This window comes from Salvelinus sp. IW2-2015, linkage group LG27 (genome assembly GCF_002910315.2).
Source record: "Salvelinus sp. IW2-2015 linkage group LG27, ASM291031v2, whole genome shotgun sequence".
Lineage (NCBI taxonomy): Eukaryota > Metazoa > Chordata > Actinopteri > Salmoniformes > Salmonidae > Salvelinus > Salvelinus sp. IW2-2015.
Genome location: NC_036867.1, coordinates 12,182,549 through 12,196,982, shown reverse-complemented (window position 1 = coordinate 12,196,982; position 14,434 = coordinate 12,182,549).

Sequence of the window (14,434 nt, the reverse complement as noted above, 5' to 3'; positions counted from 1 at the left end):
ACCTAATAGGAGGTTACAGCTACTAACTGTTACCTATTGTGCTCTGTCATGACAATGACTTTGCATTCCTGTGTTTTTATAGCAAAGCCTCGTCTTCAATAATTTGTTTTATTTGTTTGTTCCTCTTGGTGTTATTAGTAATATTAATGGGTTTATTTTTTCAATATTTAAGTGATTCCTGAATTGTGTTTTGCAAGTGAAAACTCCTCTATACTTGTAGTATTGTCTTGATGACACGACAACAGGAGGGTTAGGTTATGACCCTTTTCAGACATTATGAATTGTGTAATGGAATATCCATCTAAGCATTGTTTTGCAAGCCCCTATGTATTGTGTTGTTGTCACGTTTCAAACGCACAGTCGCCTTGTGCGATGCCATAGGGCACTGTAGCCAACGAAGAATCAACCCGCCAACTGATAAGCTTTGTAGTGTTAGTGGGGTGTCAGGTCCTTTTAGGCCAGATTACTAATGACGAAGGGTCACCTTTAACTTTGGGACCACAGAATCATGCTAATTAAAAAATAAATAAATGTTGAATGCAAGTGAAATTATGAATCATGTCTGTCAAAAAAGGATGACTGTATTTGATAATGAAATTGAGTTTAAAAGCCTTATGCCAAGCACAATTAAAGGGCCGCCCTGGTAGTAAGTCTTGCTGTTTTTGGAAGTGGAAGTTTTATCAGTTGAATAAATATATTTTATGACAATTTTTTGTCTCCGTTGTACTTTGTCTACTTCACAACCAGACAGTTAGGGCTTTATTCAATCAGATCCACTTTATTCGACCTCCGCATAGCGGTTGTTTTGGTGGTGTCGGAGGTGGAACTGAGTTAGAGCTGTCAAATCCACAAGCGGCTCTTGGCATTATACCTAAAGCGGACATTGTCATTGGCTGCACAGAGTTGCATTAAAAGAAAGCCCAGGCAGCCTTTGAACACTGGAATGTGAGATGTAATCTACACCTCCATTAGGCTGATAGAAATTCTCATAAATTCATTTAATGATTTTCAATCAACTCAAGTTGGCTTAGTGACAACAATCAAGAGTGCGTCTTCGTGACAACAATCAAGAGTGCGTCTTCGTGACAATGATCAAGAGGAGCTACTCGCTGATTTGACAGCTCCTACGCAGTTACACCTCCGACACCAGTAAAACATTAGCTATGCGGGTGTCGGCTATCGCCGGTTAACTCTTGATCTGATTGAATCTAGCCCTTCGTCTCTTTTGAAGCCATCCTTCCAACTCCTATTCATCACTTACATGAGGAAGGTTGGAAATTGAGTTTACCAGACGGTTTCAATTTATTTACTTCCTGGACAAAAGCTCTTAATCTCAATAAACATCTAAATCTAAATGTAGCTTTTAAAATGTTAGGGGCCATTCAGTTAGCTTGCTTAAACCCCTAAAAGGCATCCACATACTAGGTTTGGTTTGCTCTTAGCATTATTATCGACACTCTCTATCTTGCACTGAACCCTAGAGCAGTCTCTAGACTACACTCTTAGAAAAAAGGGTTCCAATAGAGTTCTTCGGCTGTCCCCATCAGGGAACCCTTTTTGGCTCCAGGCCGAACCCTTTTTGGTTCCAGGTAAAACCATTTTGGGTGGCCATGTAGAACACTCTGTGGAAAGGGACCAAAATGGGTTCTTCAAAGGGTTCTCCTATGGGTACAGCTGAAGAACCCTTTTAGGTTTTAGATATCATATTTTGTACAGTATATACAAACACCAAATACACACTTACTCGCACACACTACATTGACACTCCCACACAAAACACACACACAGCATACCGACACAACACAAACACACATACATACACATTACACACACACAAACACACAAACACATACACACTTTTACACTGATCATTTGCTGCTGATACTCTGTTCTTTATTTTACTCTTATTATTATCTATCCTGATGCTTAGTCACTTTACCTTTCCTTCTTGTACATATCTACTTCAAATACCTTGAACCTCTGCACATTGATCTGGTACTGGTACTCTCTATATATAGCTCCATTCTTATGTATTTTATTTCTCATGTGTTATTATTTTATTTTTAATTGTATTATTATTTTTTAACTCTGCATCGTTGGAAAGGGCTTGTAAGCAAACATTTCACGGTAAAGTCTACACCAATTGTATTCGGCGCATGTAACAAATAACTTTTGAATGGATTTGATTTGAACGTCTGTGCCTCGTACTCAGGTGTCACTAATTACTACAGCCACAAAGTCATAAACCCCGCCTATTTCTACAATTTCTCTTCTTAAAATGTGATTTTAAACCGAACCTTAATGCTAGCCTTAACTGCACTGCTAACCTTATGCCTAACCCTAACCTTAAATTAAGACCAAAAAGGGCTGTGGTAACTAGAGGAAACCGGCATACTCCCTTAAAAATACGTTTGCTTGAAAAACAAGAAAACAGCAGCAATATTACTGTTTGTCCCTCTTGAAATACCGTAGCAATAACACAGTAACACTTCCTTAAAATAGTCTATATCAATCTAAGATAAATCAAGAAATCTGTCATTAATTTAGAAGTTTTTGTAGAGGAGGTCTTCGTTGCAAAATGTTATATCTAACTAAGATGTTTGGTGCAGAATTTCTCAAATGAAAACATGCATGAAAACTAGTCGTCTGTTGAAGAATCCAAATTGAAGAATCCCTACTATTGACCAATCACAGACGAAAGGGCAAAACCTTTGGCTACCAAACTTTGGCTTACCTCAAAAAAATGTGTGGTCGAACTGCCTAAAAAAAACTTACGAACGCTTCCGAACAGCAAAACGAACTAGAACGTCACAAAATGTTGTAATAATATATGCATGAACTGTTTCGACTGGGAAGCATATGGTAAGCTTAAGACTGTAAGTTAGACGCAGGCTCAGATGCTCTCATGCTCAGACGGTCTCATGTCAACTAGTAAACAGTGTGACTCTTGTATACTTCCATCATATGTTCTCATGCCAGCTGTTCACTAGTTGATAGGAGTACATATTATGACTCCAAAATCTACAGGACACTCCACGACCTGTTAACTACTGACACAAGAGCTGTCCACAACTTCACATGACCAACAGATTACCTTTGACCTATATCATCACAGATCACAGCTAGGTCCTGATCAAAGGGACTGGCCAACGATGTCATATGATCCAACTCAACTATGGGAGCACCAAGCAGGAAGAGATCCAAACACGGATGAGCTTGGGTTACTAACTACCTCTTAACTGATCTAGGATCCTTAGAAAAACTATTTGGAATTACATACAGTAGTTGCGAAAGTATTCACCCGCCTTGGCATTTTCCTTATTTTGTTGCCTTACAACCTGGAATTAAAATAGATTTTTTGGGGGGGTTTGTATCATTTGATTTACACAACATGCCTACCACTTTGAAGATGCAAATGATTTTATATTGGGAAACAAACAAGAAATAAGACAAAAAAACTGAAAACTTGAGCGTGCATAACTATTCACCCCCCCAAAGTCAATACTTTATAGAGCCACCTTTTTCAGCAATTGCAGCTGCAGGTCTGCACATCTAGCCACTGGGATTTTTGCCCATTCTTCAAGGCAAAACTGCTCCAGCTCCTTCAAGTTGTATGGGTTCCGCTGGTGTACAGCAATCTTTAAGTCATACCACAGATTCTCAATTGGATTGAGGTCTGGGCTTTGACTAGGCCATTCCAAGACACTTAAATGTTTCCCGTTAAACAACTCAAGTGTTGCTTTAGCAGTATTCTTAAGGTCATTGTCCTGCTGGAAGGTGAACCTCCGTCCCAGTTTCAAATCTCTGGAAGACAGAAACAGGTTTCCCTCAACAATTTCCCTCTATTTAGTGCCATCCATCATTCCTTAAATTCTGACCAGTTTCCCAGTCCCTGCCGATGAAAAACTACCCCACAGCATGATGCTACCACCACCATGCTTCACTGTGGGGATGGGGTTCTCGGGGTGATGAGAGGTGTTGGGTTTGCGCCAGACATAGCGTTTTCCTTGATGGCCAAAAAGCTGAATTTTACTTTCCTCTGGCCAGAGTACCTTCTCCCATACGTTTGGGGATTCTCCCACATGCCTTTTGGCGAACACCAAACGTGTTTGCTTATTTTTTTCTTTAAGCAATGGCTTTTTTCTGGTCACTCTTCCATAAAGCCTAGCTCTGTGGAGTGCACGGCTTAAAGTGGTCCTATGAACAGATACTCCAATCTCCGCTGTGGAGCGTTGCAGCTCCTTCAGGGTTATCTTTGGCCTCTTTGTTGCCTCTCTGATTAATGCCCTCCTTACCTGGTCCGTCCAAGAGACGGCCGCCCACCAGGTTTGTTGGGGTGCCATATTCTTTCAATTTTTTAATAATGGATTTAATGGTGCTCCGTGGGATGTTCAAAGTTCCAGATCTTTTTTTATAAACCAAACCTGATCTGTACTTCTCCACAACTTTGTCCCTGACCTGTTTGGAGAGCTCCTTGGTCTTCATGGTGCCGCTTGCTTGGTGGTGCCCCTTGCTTAGTGGTGTTGCATACTCTGGGGCCTTTCAGAACAGGTGTATGTATACTGAGATCATGTGACAGATCATGTGACACTAAGAATGCACACAGGTGGACTTTCTTTAACTAATTATGTGACTTCTGAAGGTAATTGGTTGCACCAGATCTTATTTAGGGGCTTCATAGCAAAGGGGGTGAATACATATGCACGCACCACTTTTCCGTTTTTTATTATTTAGCATTTTTTTTTAAACATTTTTTTTATTTCACTTCACCAATTTGGACTATTTTGTGTATGTCCATTACATGAAATCCAAATAAAAATCCATTTAAATTACAGATTTTAATGCAACAAAATAGGAAAAACGGCAAGGGGGATGAATACTTTTGCAAGCCACGGTAAGAAATCTATCCTTGAATCAGTGAAACAGGTTACTAAATGTTAACTAATCTTGTCACGCCCTGATCTGTTTCACCTGTCCTTGTGATTGTCTCCACCATCTCCAGGTGTCACTTATTTTCCCCAGTGTATTTATCCCTGTGTTTCCTGTCTCTGTGCCAGTTTCCACTGGTTTCCAAGTCAACCAGTGGTTTTCACATTCTCCTGATTTTTGCATTTCCTTATTCTAGTCCTCCCGTTTCTGGACTTTGTACCCGCCTGCCTGACCATTCTGCCTGCCTTGACCATGAGCCTGTCTGCCACTCTGTACCTCCTGGACTCTGATCTGGTTTTGACCTTTTGCCTGTCCACGACCATTCTCTTGCCTACCCCTTTTGGATTAATAAACATTGTAAAACTCCAACCATCTGCCTCCTGTGTCTGCATTTGGGTCTCGCCTTGTGCCTTGATAGTACAAACTGGCCACCAACGCTGTCTTCCAGGCTTTGGCCAATGATGTGCTTCAGGACATGCTAAACCGGTTTGTGTTCGTCTACCTGGACAACATCCTTTTTTCCCCCCGATCTGCCCAAGAACATGTACCCCATGTCAGACAGGTCCTTCAGCGCCTCCTGGTGAACCAATTGTTCGTGAAAGCTGAGAAGTGTGAGTTCCACCGCTCTTCTATCACCATTCTGGGATATGTCATTGCTGAGGGCAATGTTCAGAAGGATCCTGGAAAGGTGAAAGCAGTGGTGGATTGGCCTCAACCAACGTCCAGGGTTTAGTTGCAACGGTTTCTTGGGTTTGCAAACTTCTACCGCCGTTTCATTCGGTATTACAGCACCCTGGCGGCCTCCCTCTCGGCACTCACCTCCCCCAAGGTACCGTTCAAATGGTCTCTAGCTGTCAACAAAGGCTTTGTGGATCTGAAGCATCGGTTCACCTCAGCACCCATCCTCATCCATCCGGACCCCTTGCGTCAATTTGTGGTGGAAGTGGATGCTTCGGATGTTGGAGTGGGGGCCATCCTGTCCCAGCGATCTGACCAGAAGCTTTATCCCTGTCCCTTCCTGTTCCATCGTCTCAATCCTGCTGAGAGGAACTACGATGTTGGCAACCGAGAACTCCTGGTGGTGAAGATGGCGTTGGAGGAGTGGAGGAACTGGCTGGAAGGAGCAGAACAGCCGTTCTTGGTCTGGACCGACCATAACTTGGAATATCTCCGTTCAGCCAAGCGCCTCAACTCAAGGTAGGCCCGGTGGGCCCTCCTGTTTACAAGATTCAACTTTACCATGTCCTACCGTCCTGAGTCTAAAAATGTGAAGCCTGATGCTCTCTTCCGCCTAAACAGTTCCTCTGCCACACCCTCGACCTCCGAAACATTCCCCCGACCTCATCCCTTGCTGCCGATGTGGATCGGGGTATTGAGAACCTGGTTCACGGGGTGCAACGCTCCCAACCAGGACCTGTAGGGGCCTGGCTAACCGGCTGTTTGGCCCTAACCCAGTCCGATCTCGGGTCCTGGAATGGGCTCATTCCTCCAGGCTGACCTGTCATCCAGGGTCCCGTCGTACACTAGCCTGCCTTCGACAACGTTTCTGGTGGCCCACAATGGTCCCTGACGTCTCTGCCTTCGTCACCGCATGCACTGTGTGTGCTCAAAACAAGACTCCACGGCAAGCTCCTTCTGGCCTCTACCGGTTCCTCATCGTCCCTGATCTCATATATCTGGACTTTGTCACTGGACTCCCTCCGTCTGATGGAAACACTGTCATTCTAACGGTAGTCGACCGGTTCTCCAAGGCCTCCCATTTCATCCCTCTCCCCAAACTACCTTCTGCCAAGGAGACGGCACAGCTTATGGTGCAGCATGTCTTCGGGATCCATGGACTCCCGGTAGACATGTTCTCCGATTGGGGTTCTCGTCTCAGTTCTGGAAGGCATTCTGCACCCTTATTGGGTCGTCGGCCAGCCTGTCATCCGGATTCCATCCCCAAACTAACGGTCAGTCGGAGAAAGCCAACCAAGACCTGGAGACCACCTTAAGGTGCCTGGTCTCAACTAACCGCACTACCTGGAGCCGTCAACTGGTCTGGGTGGAGTATGCCCGGAACACTCTTCCCAGTTCTGCCACGGGACTCTCCCCTTTCGAGTGCTCCATGGGGTATCAGCCTCCACTCTTCCCTGAACAAGAGCAGGAGGTCAGCGTACCCTCGGCCCAGTGTATTTATCCCTGTGTTTCCTGTCTCTCTGTGCCAGTTCATCTTGTATGTTTCCAAGTCAACCAGCATTTTTACCATTCTCCTGCTTTTTGCATTCTCCTTTGTTTAGTCCTCCTGGTTTTGACTCTTCCCTTCTCTGGACTTTGTACCCACCTGCCTGACCATTCTGCCTGCCTTGACCACGAGCCTGTCTGTCACTCTATACCTCCTGGACTCTGAACTAGTTTTCACCTTTTGCCTGTCCACAACCACAACCATGCCTACCCCTTTAGGATTAATAAACATTGTAAGACTCCAACCATCTTCCTCCTCTGTCTGCATTTGGGTCTCACTTTGTGCCTTGATAGATCAAGAACCATTAGAATTGGAGCTACAATTCTGTACCTTCATTTAGCCAGGGAGTCATGATGAGACCATGTTCTCTTTTGCAGATGAGCCCTGCATGAACACATCAATTAACAATAATTACACTATACATATCAACACCTTTCTAATATTGACCCTCCCCCCCCTTTTGCCCTCAGAACAGCCTCAATTCATCAAGGCATGCTCTACAGGGTATCGAAAGCGTTCCACAGGGATGCTGGCTCATGTTGACTCCAATGCGTTCTACAGTTGTCAAGTCGGCTTGCTGTCCTTTGGGTGGTGGACCATTATTGATACACATGGGAAACTGTTGAGTGTGAAAAACCCAGCAGCATTGCAGTTCTTGATACAAACCATTGCACCTACTACCATACCCTGTTCAAAGGCACTAAAATCTTTTGTCTTGCCATTTCACCCTCACGTGAATGGACATGTACTCAATCCATGTCTAAATTGTCTCAAGGCTTAAAAATCCTTCTTTCACCTGTCTTCCTTTTATCTACACTGATTGAAGTGGATTTAACAAGTGACATCAATAAGGGCTTTGGTAGGCCGCTCAAGGACATTCAGAAACTTGTCCCGAAGCCACTCCCGCGTTGTCTTGGCTCTTGAGCTTAGGGTCTTTGTCTTGTTGGAAGGTGAACTTTCCCCCACCTTCACCCCCGGTTTTCATCAAGGATCTCTCTGTACTTTGCTACTGTCATCTTTCCTTTGATCCTGACTAGTCTCCCAGTCCCTGCACCTGAAAAACATGCACACAGCATGATGCTGCCACCACCGTGTTGGGATGGTGCCAGGTTTCCTCTAGACGTGATGCTTGGCATTCAGGCCAAAGAGTTCAATCTTGGTTTCATCAGACCAGAGAATCTTGTTTCTCATGGTCTGAGAGTCATTTAGCTGCCAAGCGGGCTGTCATGTGCCTTTTACTAAAGAATTGGCTTCAGTCTGGCCACTCTACCATAAAGGCCTGATTTGTTGGAGTGCCGCAGAGATGGTTGTCCTTCTGGAAGGTTCTCCCATCCACACAGAGGAGCTCTGTCAGAGTGACTATAGGGTTATTGGGCACCTCCCTGACCAAGCCCCTTCTCCTTGATTGCTCAGTTTGGCCGGGCTACCAGCTCTAGGAAGAGTTTTGGTGGTTCCAAATTTCTTCCACTTAAGAATGATCGAGGCCACTGTGTTCTTGGCAACCTTTAACGCTGCAAGCATTTTTTGGTACCCTTCTCCAGATCTGTGCCTCGACACAATCCTGTCTCGGAGCCCTGTCAACTGTGGGACCTTATATAGGCAGGTGTGTGTGTGCCTTTCCAAATCATGTCCAATCAATTGAATTTACCACAGGTGTACTCCAATAAAGTTATAGAAGCATCTCAAGAATGGAAACAGGATGCACCTGAGCTCAATTTCGAATCTCATAGCAAAGGGTCTAAATACACATTATTTCAAATAAATGTGCAAAAAAATCTAAAAAACAGTTTTTGCTTTGTCATTATCGGTATTGTATGTAGATTGATGAGGGGAAAAAACTATTGAATCAATTTTAGAATAAGGCTGTAACAAAATGTGGAAAAAGTCACGGGGTCTGAATAATTTCCAAATGCACTGTATACACATCAATTACACAATACATGAAAAGCAAACACAAACCATGAAAAGCAAAACAATCATATGAAACAGCACATTCTTCAGTAAAAGGTTCTCTAATTGCCCTAGATGCACCAATTCCACCAACTATAAGGCGTTTTAGAGGTAATTCCACATGAGATGCGCAAAAAAGCTAAAAGCAGATTGACCTAACACGATGGAGATTGAAGGGATCTCCAGGGTTAACCATCCCTGATTCCGGGTCTGGCAACTTATACGTCTAAAAGTTAACAATAAGGTAAGGTATGGCGGAAGTTTATGCAAGAGGACTTTATAGACAAAAAGAGTGCAATACATTGATCTATGAGACTTCAAAGAGCCAGCCTACTTTCTGATACAAAATGCATCTATGTGTACTGAACCTATTGCCCATAATAAAGCGCAATGTGCTATGATAAACTGTGCCCAATGGCTTCAATACAGTGGCAACTGCATTCATATAGACAATATCGCCATAGTCAATAACTGCACCGCAGTGCTAACTGTGCCACTAGTGATCCTGGTTCGAGGCCAGGCTCTGTCGCAGCTGGCTGCGTCTGGGAGACCCATGGGGCGGAGCACAATTGGCCCAGCGTCGTCCGGGTTAGGGGAGGGTTTGGCCAGGATGTCCTTGTCCCTTTGCGCTCTAGCGAGTCCTGTGGCGGGTCGGGTACATGCACACTGACACGGTCGCCAGGTGTACGGTGTTTCCTCTGACACATTAGTGCGGTTGGTTTCCGGGTAAGGTGGGCATTGTGTCAAGAAGCAGTGCAGCTTGGCTGGGTCGTGTTTCGGAGGACTCAATGCTCTTGACCTTCCCCTCTCCCGGGTCTGTACGGGAGTTGCAATGATGGGACAAGACTGTAACTACCAATTGGATACCACGAAATTGGGGAGAAAAAGGGATTTAAAGAAACATGCTTTTAAAATATTTTTTCTTCAATCCAGATGCCCAGATATTTATAAGCGGGAAACGGTCAACGAGGGCAAAATCTTAAGTACGTATGCATAAATCATCAGTGATTTGGATGATTTACGTGATTTGGAAAATAACATATATTTAAATTTTCAGTTCACCAAAGGCTTTCTGCAGGGGAATATTGCAGATTGAAGCTCTGACAGAGCCTGGTCCGCTGTGGGGGTAATAGCATATACCACAGTGTCATCTGCATACAGGTGAAAGTACATTTTTGTACAGATAAACCAACATTGCTAATGTATATGGTGAAATGAACCTGACCAAAAATCGGTCCCTGTGGGACATCCTTTGCTATGTCCTGATTTAACACCACCAGTAAACACACACTGTGTTCTGTCCTTTAAACAGTTTTCAAACCAGCTACAGCAGCCTGGTCCAGACCAATTGATGAAAGCCTCTGAATAAGTAATGAGTGTCCACAGTGTAAAATGCTTTAGACAGGTCAATAAAAAGGGTTGCACAGTGTTTCTTGTTATCCAAACAATTAAGAACATAATCTAAAACCAAAGAAGTAGCAGAGATGGTGCTATGACCTGGTCTGAAACCTAAATGGTCTACATTTTGAATACATTTTGTAGTTAAAAAAAATCTAAATTGAGTATTTACAAAGGATTCTAGAAATTTTTGCTAGACAAGAGAGATTGGAAATGGGGTGATAACTATTTACGTCACACGGGTCACCACCTTTGTGAAGGGGGAGTATATGGGTCGCCTTCCATAACCTGGGCATGGTACCAGAAATAATTATAAGGTTAAACATATGTGTTAAAGATTATGCAATCAGAGGAGAAGAAAACATCAGCAACAAGGAATCAAGCAAATCAGCTTACGTGAATCTTGCACAAGGCATCTAGCATATCACAGGTAGAAAGTAAAAAATAAAATAAAAATATTCACTAGAAGTTGGAACTTCCATTGAGCCAACTAGAGGCTGGGAGAGGGGAAGGCAGTTGACTGGTTGACCTGGGTCAATTAAACCACAATGTCTTTCTAATAAAAAGCCTGCCGAGATAAATTGCTGATACCACTAATCTCATTTTTCTTCGTAACGATGCCAGAGTTTGACAACTTGCTTAGGCAGGGAAGGAGAAATTTCCACGCCTCAGTGCATTAACTGTTTTCCTAAATTTGTCTGAGATGGAACTTAGAAAGTAGCTAGATTTTGATTGAGGAAGTGCATCTATTTAGGAGCTACACAACAAATATGTCTTTAGATCAGATGTGACATACTGTATCATGTCCCCACACCCCTCATGAAAAAATGCTACTGAATTACTACACAAACCTATTTGTGCAGTAGTGACTATGAAGAAAGTTGTAGGGAGTGCGTGGTGAATGTCTAGTTTATGCACTACTCGAGATACACAAGTAGAATTTTGTAGTTTTCAGTAGGAAAACGGTAGGGTTTCCAGTATTAATCAGTTGGAGATTTTTACTTCCTGATGTTGGTAGTAAAAACAGTAAGTACTCAAAACACTACAGCTTTACTACACAGGCTTGACAATAGTAATCAGGTAGAGTTTTTACTATTAGATGTGGGTAGTAAATAACAAGTAACAACACTAAAGCCAGACTACACCAGCTTTTCACGACCGTAGAGGAAGACAAACAGGGAGTAGTTGGTTGTTGTTAGCTAGCTACTGTTTTGGACAATCCCGAATGAAATCATCTTCCTTCCTTCGTCGTCCTGTCTTTCATAGCCCTTCTACTGGCACCATCTGTAAGTTTAACTTTCCTTTATGTTTTATGGATATTTTCATGTCATTGCATAGCCGTTTATATAACTTTGTACCACATAAAAAATATTGATATCCAAAACGGTCTTGTGTTTAGCCTAGATGTTTGCTAGCCCCATTGAGATGTAGCTATGTAGCCTCTGTTAACTATGCTAACTAATAAGTTTGTGTGTTTGTATGCAAATGTGAAGCGTCCCAATTTATCACCCATTACTACTTAAATTACTACATAAATCACTACTGGTTTCCTACACATCTCAATAGCAATCGAGTAGTAAAACCAGTAGGTTTTGTGTAGATCTTGTGTAGTAGGGATGAGTGGTGATTCAGTAGTACTTTTTCATGAGGGACTTCTCTGATAATGAATCCTTCATACTCAGATGAAACACTATCAAAGAGGTGTCAGGGAACAGTCTCACCTCCTCTCACTGAAGTTAGAGATATTTGGAGGTTTCTCCTCCACGCTTGAGGTACTGGCCAGGAATGTGTTCTCTTCCTGGTCCATTGGGATAGGCTAAGCTTGCAGGGGTCAGTCCAAACCATGCTGAGCTTAGAGTTTGTCTGGCCTGTTCCCCAGTGCTTCCCCAGTTACTGCCAGTAAACCAGTCAGTCTGCCAGCAAGACTCCAGTAAGCAGTCTGGACTCCGATCTATAGGTCTTTTGTTGCTCAGTCATTCCAAATTTGAGATACTATAACATATCATTTTACAGTTTTGTTCTCCTTTTTCAAATATAGTACATACATTAGACAGACTGCATAGAGGTTTATCGAGGTTTGTTCATGTTATTGGAGGAGATCTGGAATGATGGTAGCAGAGAAGCTTAGAGGGAAGAGAGGCTTAGAGAAGAGAGGCTTAGAGAGAGAGACAGAGAGAGACAGAAAGAGAGGGAGAGAGAGAGACAGAGAGGGAGAGAGAGAGACAGAGAGGGAGAGAGAGACAGAGAGGGAGAGAGAGAGACAGAAAGAGAGAGAGAGACAGAAGGAAGAGAAAAGAGAGGGAGAGAGAAGAGACAGACAGAAGAGAGAGAGAGAGACAGGAGAGACAGACAGACAGACAGAGAGAGAGAGAGAAAGACACAGACAGAAAGAGAGAGACACAGACAGACAGAAAGAGAAAGACAGAAAGAGAGAGACAGGACAGGACAGACAGACAGACAGACAGACAGACAGGAACAGACAGACAGACAGACAGACAGACAGACAGACAGACAGACAGACGACAGGACAGACAGACAGACAGACAGACAGAGTCGAAAGACGAGGAGAGGGAGAGGGAGAGAGAGAGACAGAGACAGCAAGAGAGAGAGAGAGAGAGACACACACAAATAAAGAGAGAGGGACAGAAAGAGAAAGAGAGACAGAGACAGCGAGAGCGAGAGTGAGTTTAAAAATATATATATATGCCACAGTATCTCCATTTTGAAATGTCCTCTGCCTCAGCCTCTTTCAACACTGTACTGGCTCTCTTTATATCTCCTGGTGTTATGACAGCTGGGCGAGAGGAAAGATCCTGCTGGGTACCAATGTAGCTAGCGCAGCTGAAATCATGCTTATTTATCTTTCTTTGTCTCCTTCATATGACACTATGAGAACAGTACAGTACAGAAGATTTTCTGGTCACTCATTCAGTCTAGTGCTTCTCTAGGTCACAAACTCTCGGTGACATAATAGATTTGATTTGGTGTACATGTAACGTGGGGGATTTAAAGATGTACTATGCAGAAATCCGCCATTTCCTGGTTGCGAAAATTCTAATAGTTTGCCTAATTTCAGTTTATGTGACAAAACAAGCAAGTATAGTGTAGAGCAGTGGTTCCCAAATGTTTTATAGTCCCGTACCCCTTCAAACATTCAACCTCCAGCTGCGTACCCCTCTAGCACCAGGGTCAGCGTACTCTCAAATGTTGTTTTCTGCCATCACTGTAAGCCTGCCACACACTATATGATACATTAATTAAACATAAGAATGAGTGTGAATTTTTGTCACAACCCGGCTCGTGGGAAGTGACAAAGAGCTCTTATAGGACCAGGGCACAAATAATAACATAAAAATAATCAATTATTTTGCTCTTTATTTAGCCATCTTACATATAAAACCTTATTTGTTAATCAAAAATGGTGAATAACACACCACAGATTAATGAGAAGGGTATGCTTGAAAGGATGCACATACGGTGGGGAGAACAAGTATTTGAGACACTGCCGATTTTGCAGGTTTTCCTACTTACAAAGCATGTAGAGGTCTGTAATTTTTATCATAGGTACACTTCAACTGTGAGAGACGGAATCTAAAACAAAAATCCAGAAAATCACATTGTATGATTTGTAAGTAATTAATTTGCATTTTATTGCATGACATAAGTATTTGATCACCTATCAACTAGTAAGAATTTTGTCTCTCACAGACCTGTTAGTTTTTCTTTAAGAAATTCTTTGGGGATGCTTTTCTGCAAAGGGACAGGACAACTGCACCGTATTGAGGGGAGGATGGATGGGGCCATGTATCGCGAGATCTTTGGCCAACAACCTCCTTCCTCAGTAAGAGCATTGAAGATGGGTCGTGGCTGGGTCTTCCAGCATGACAACGACCCGAAACACACAGCCAGGGCAACTAAGGAGAGGCTCCGTAA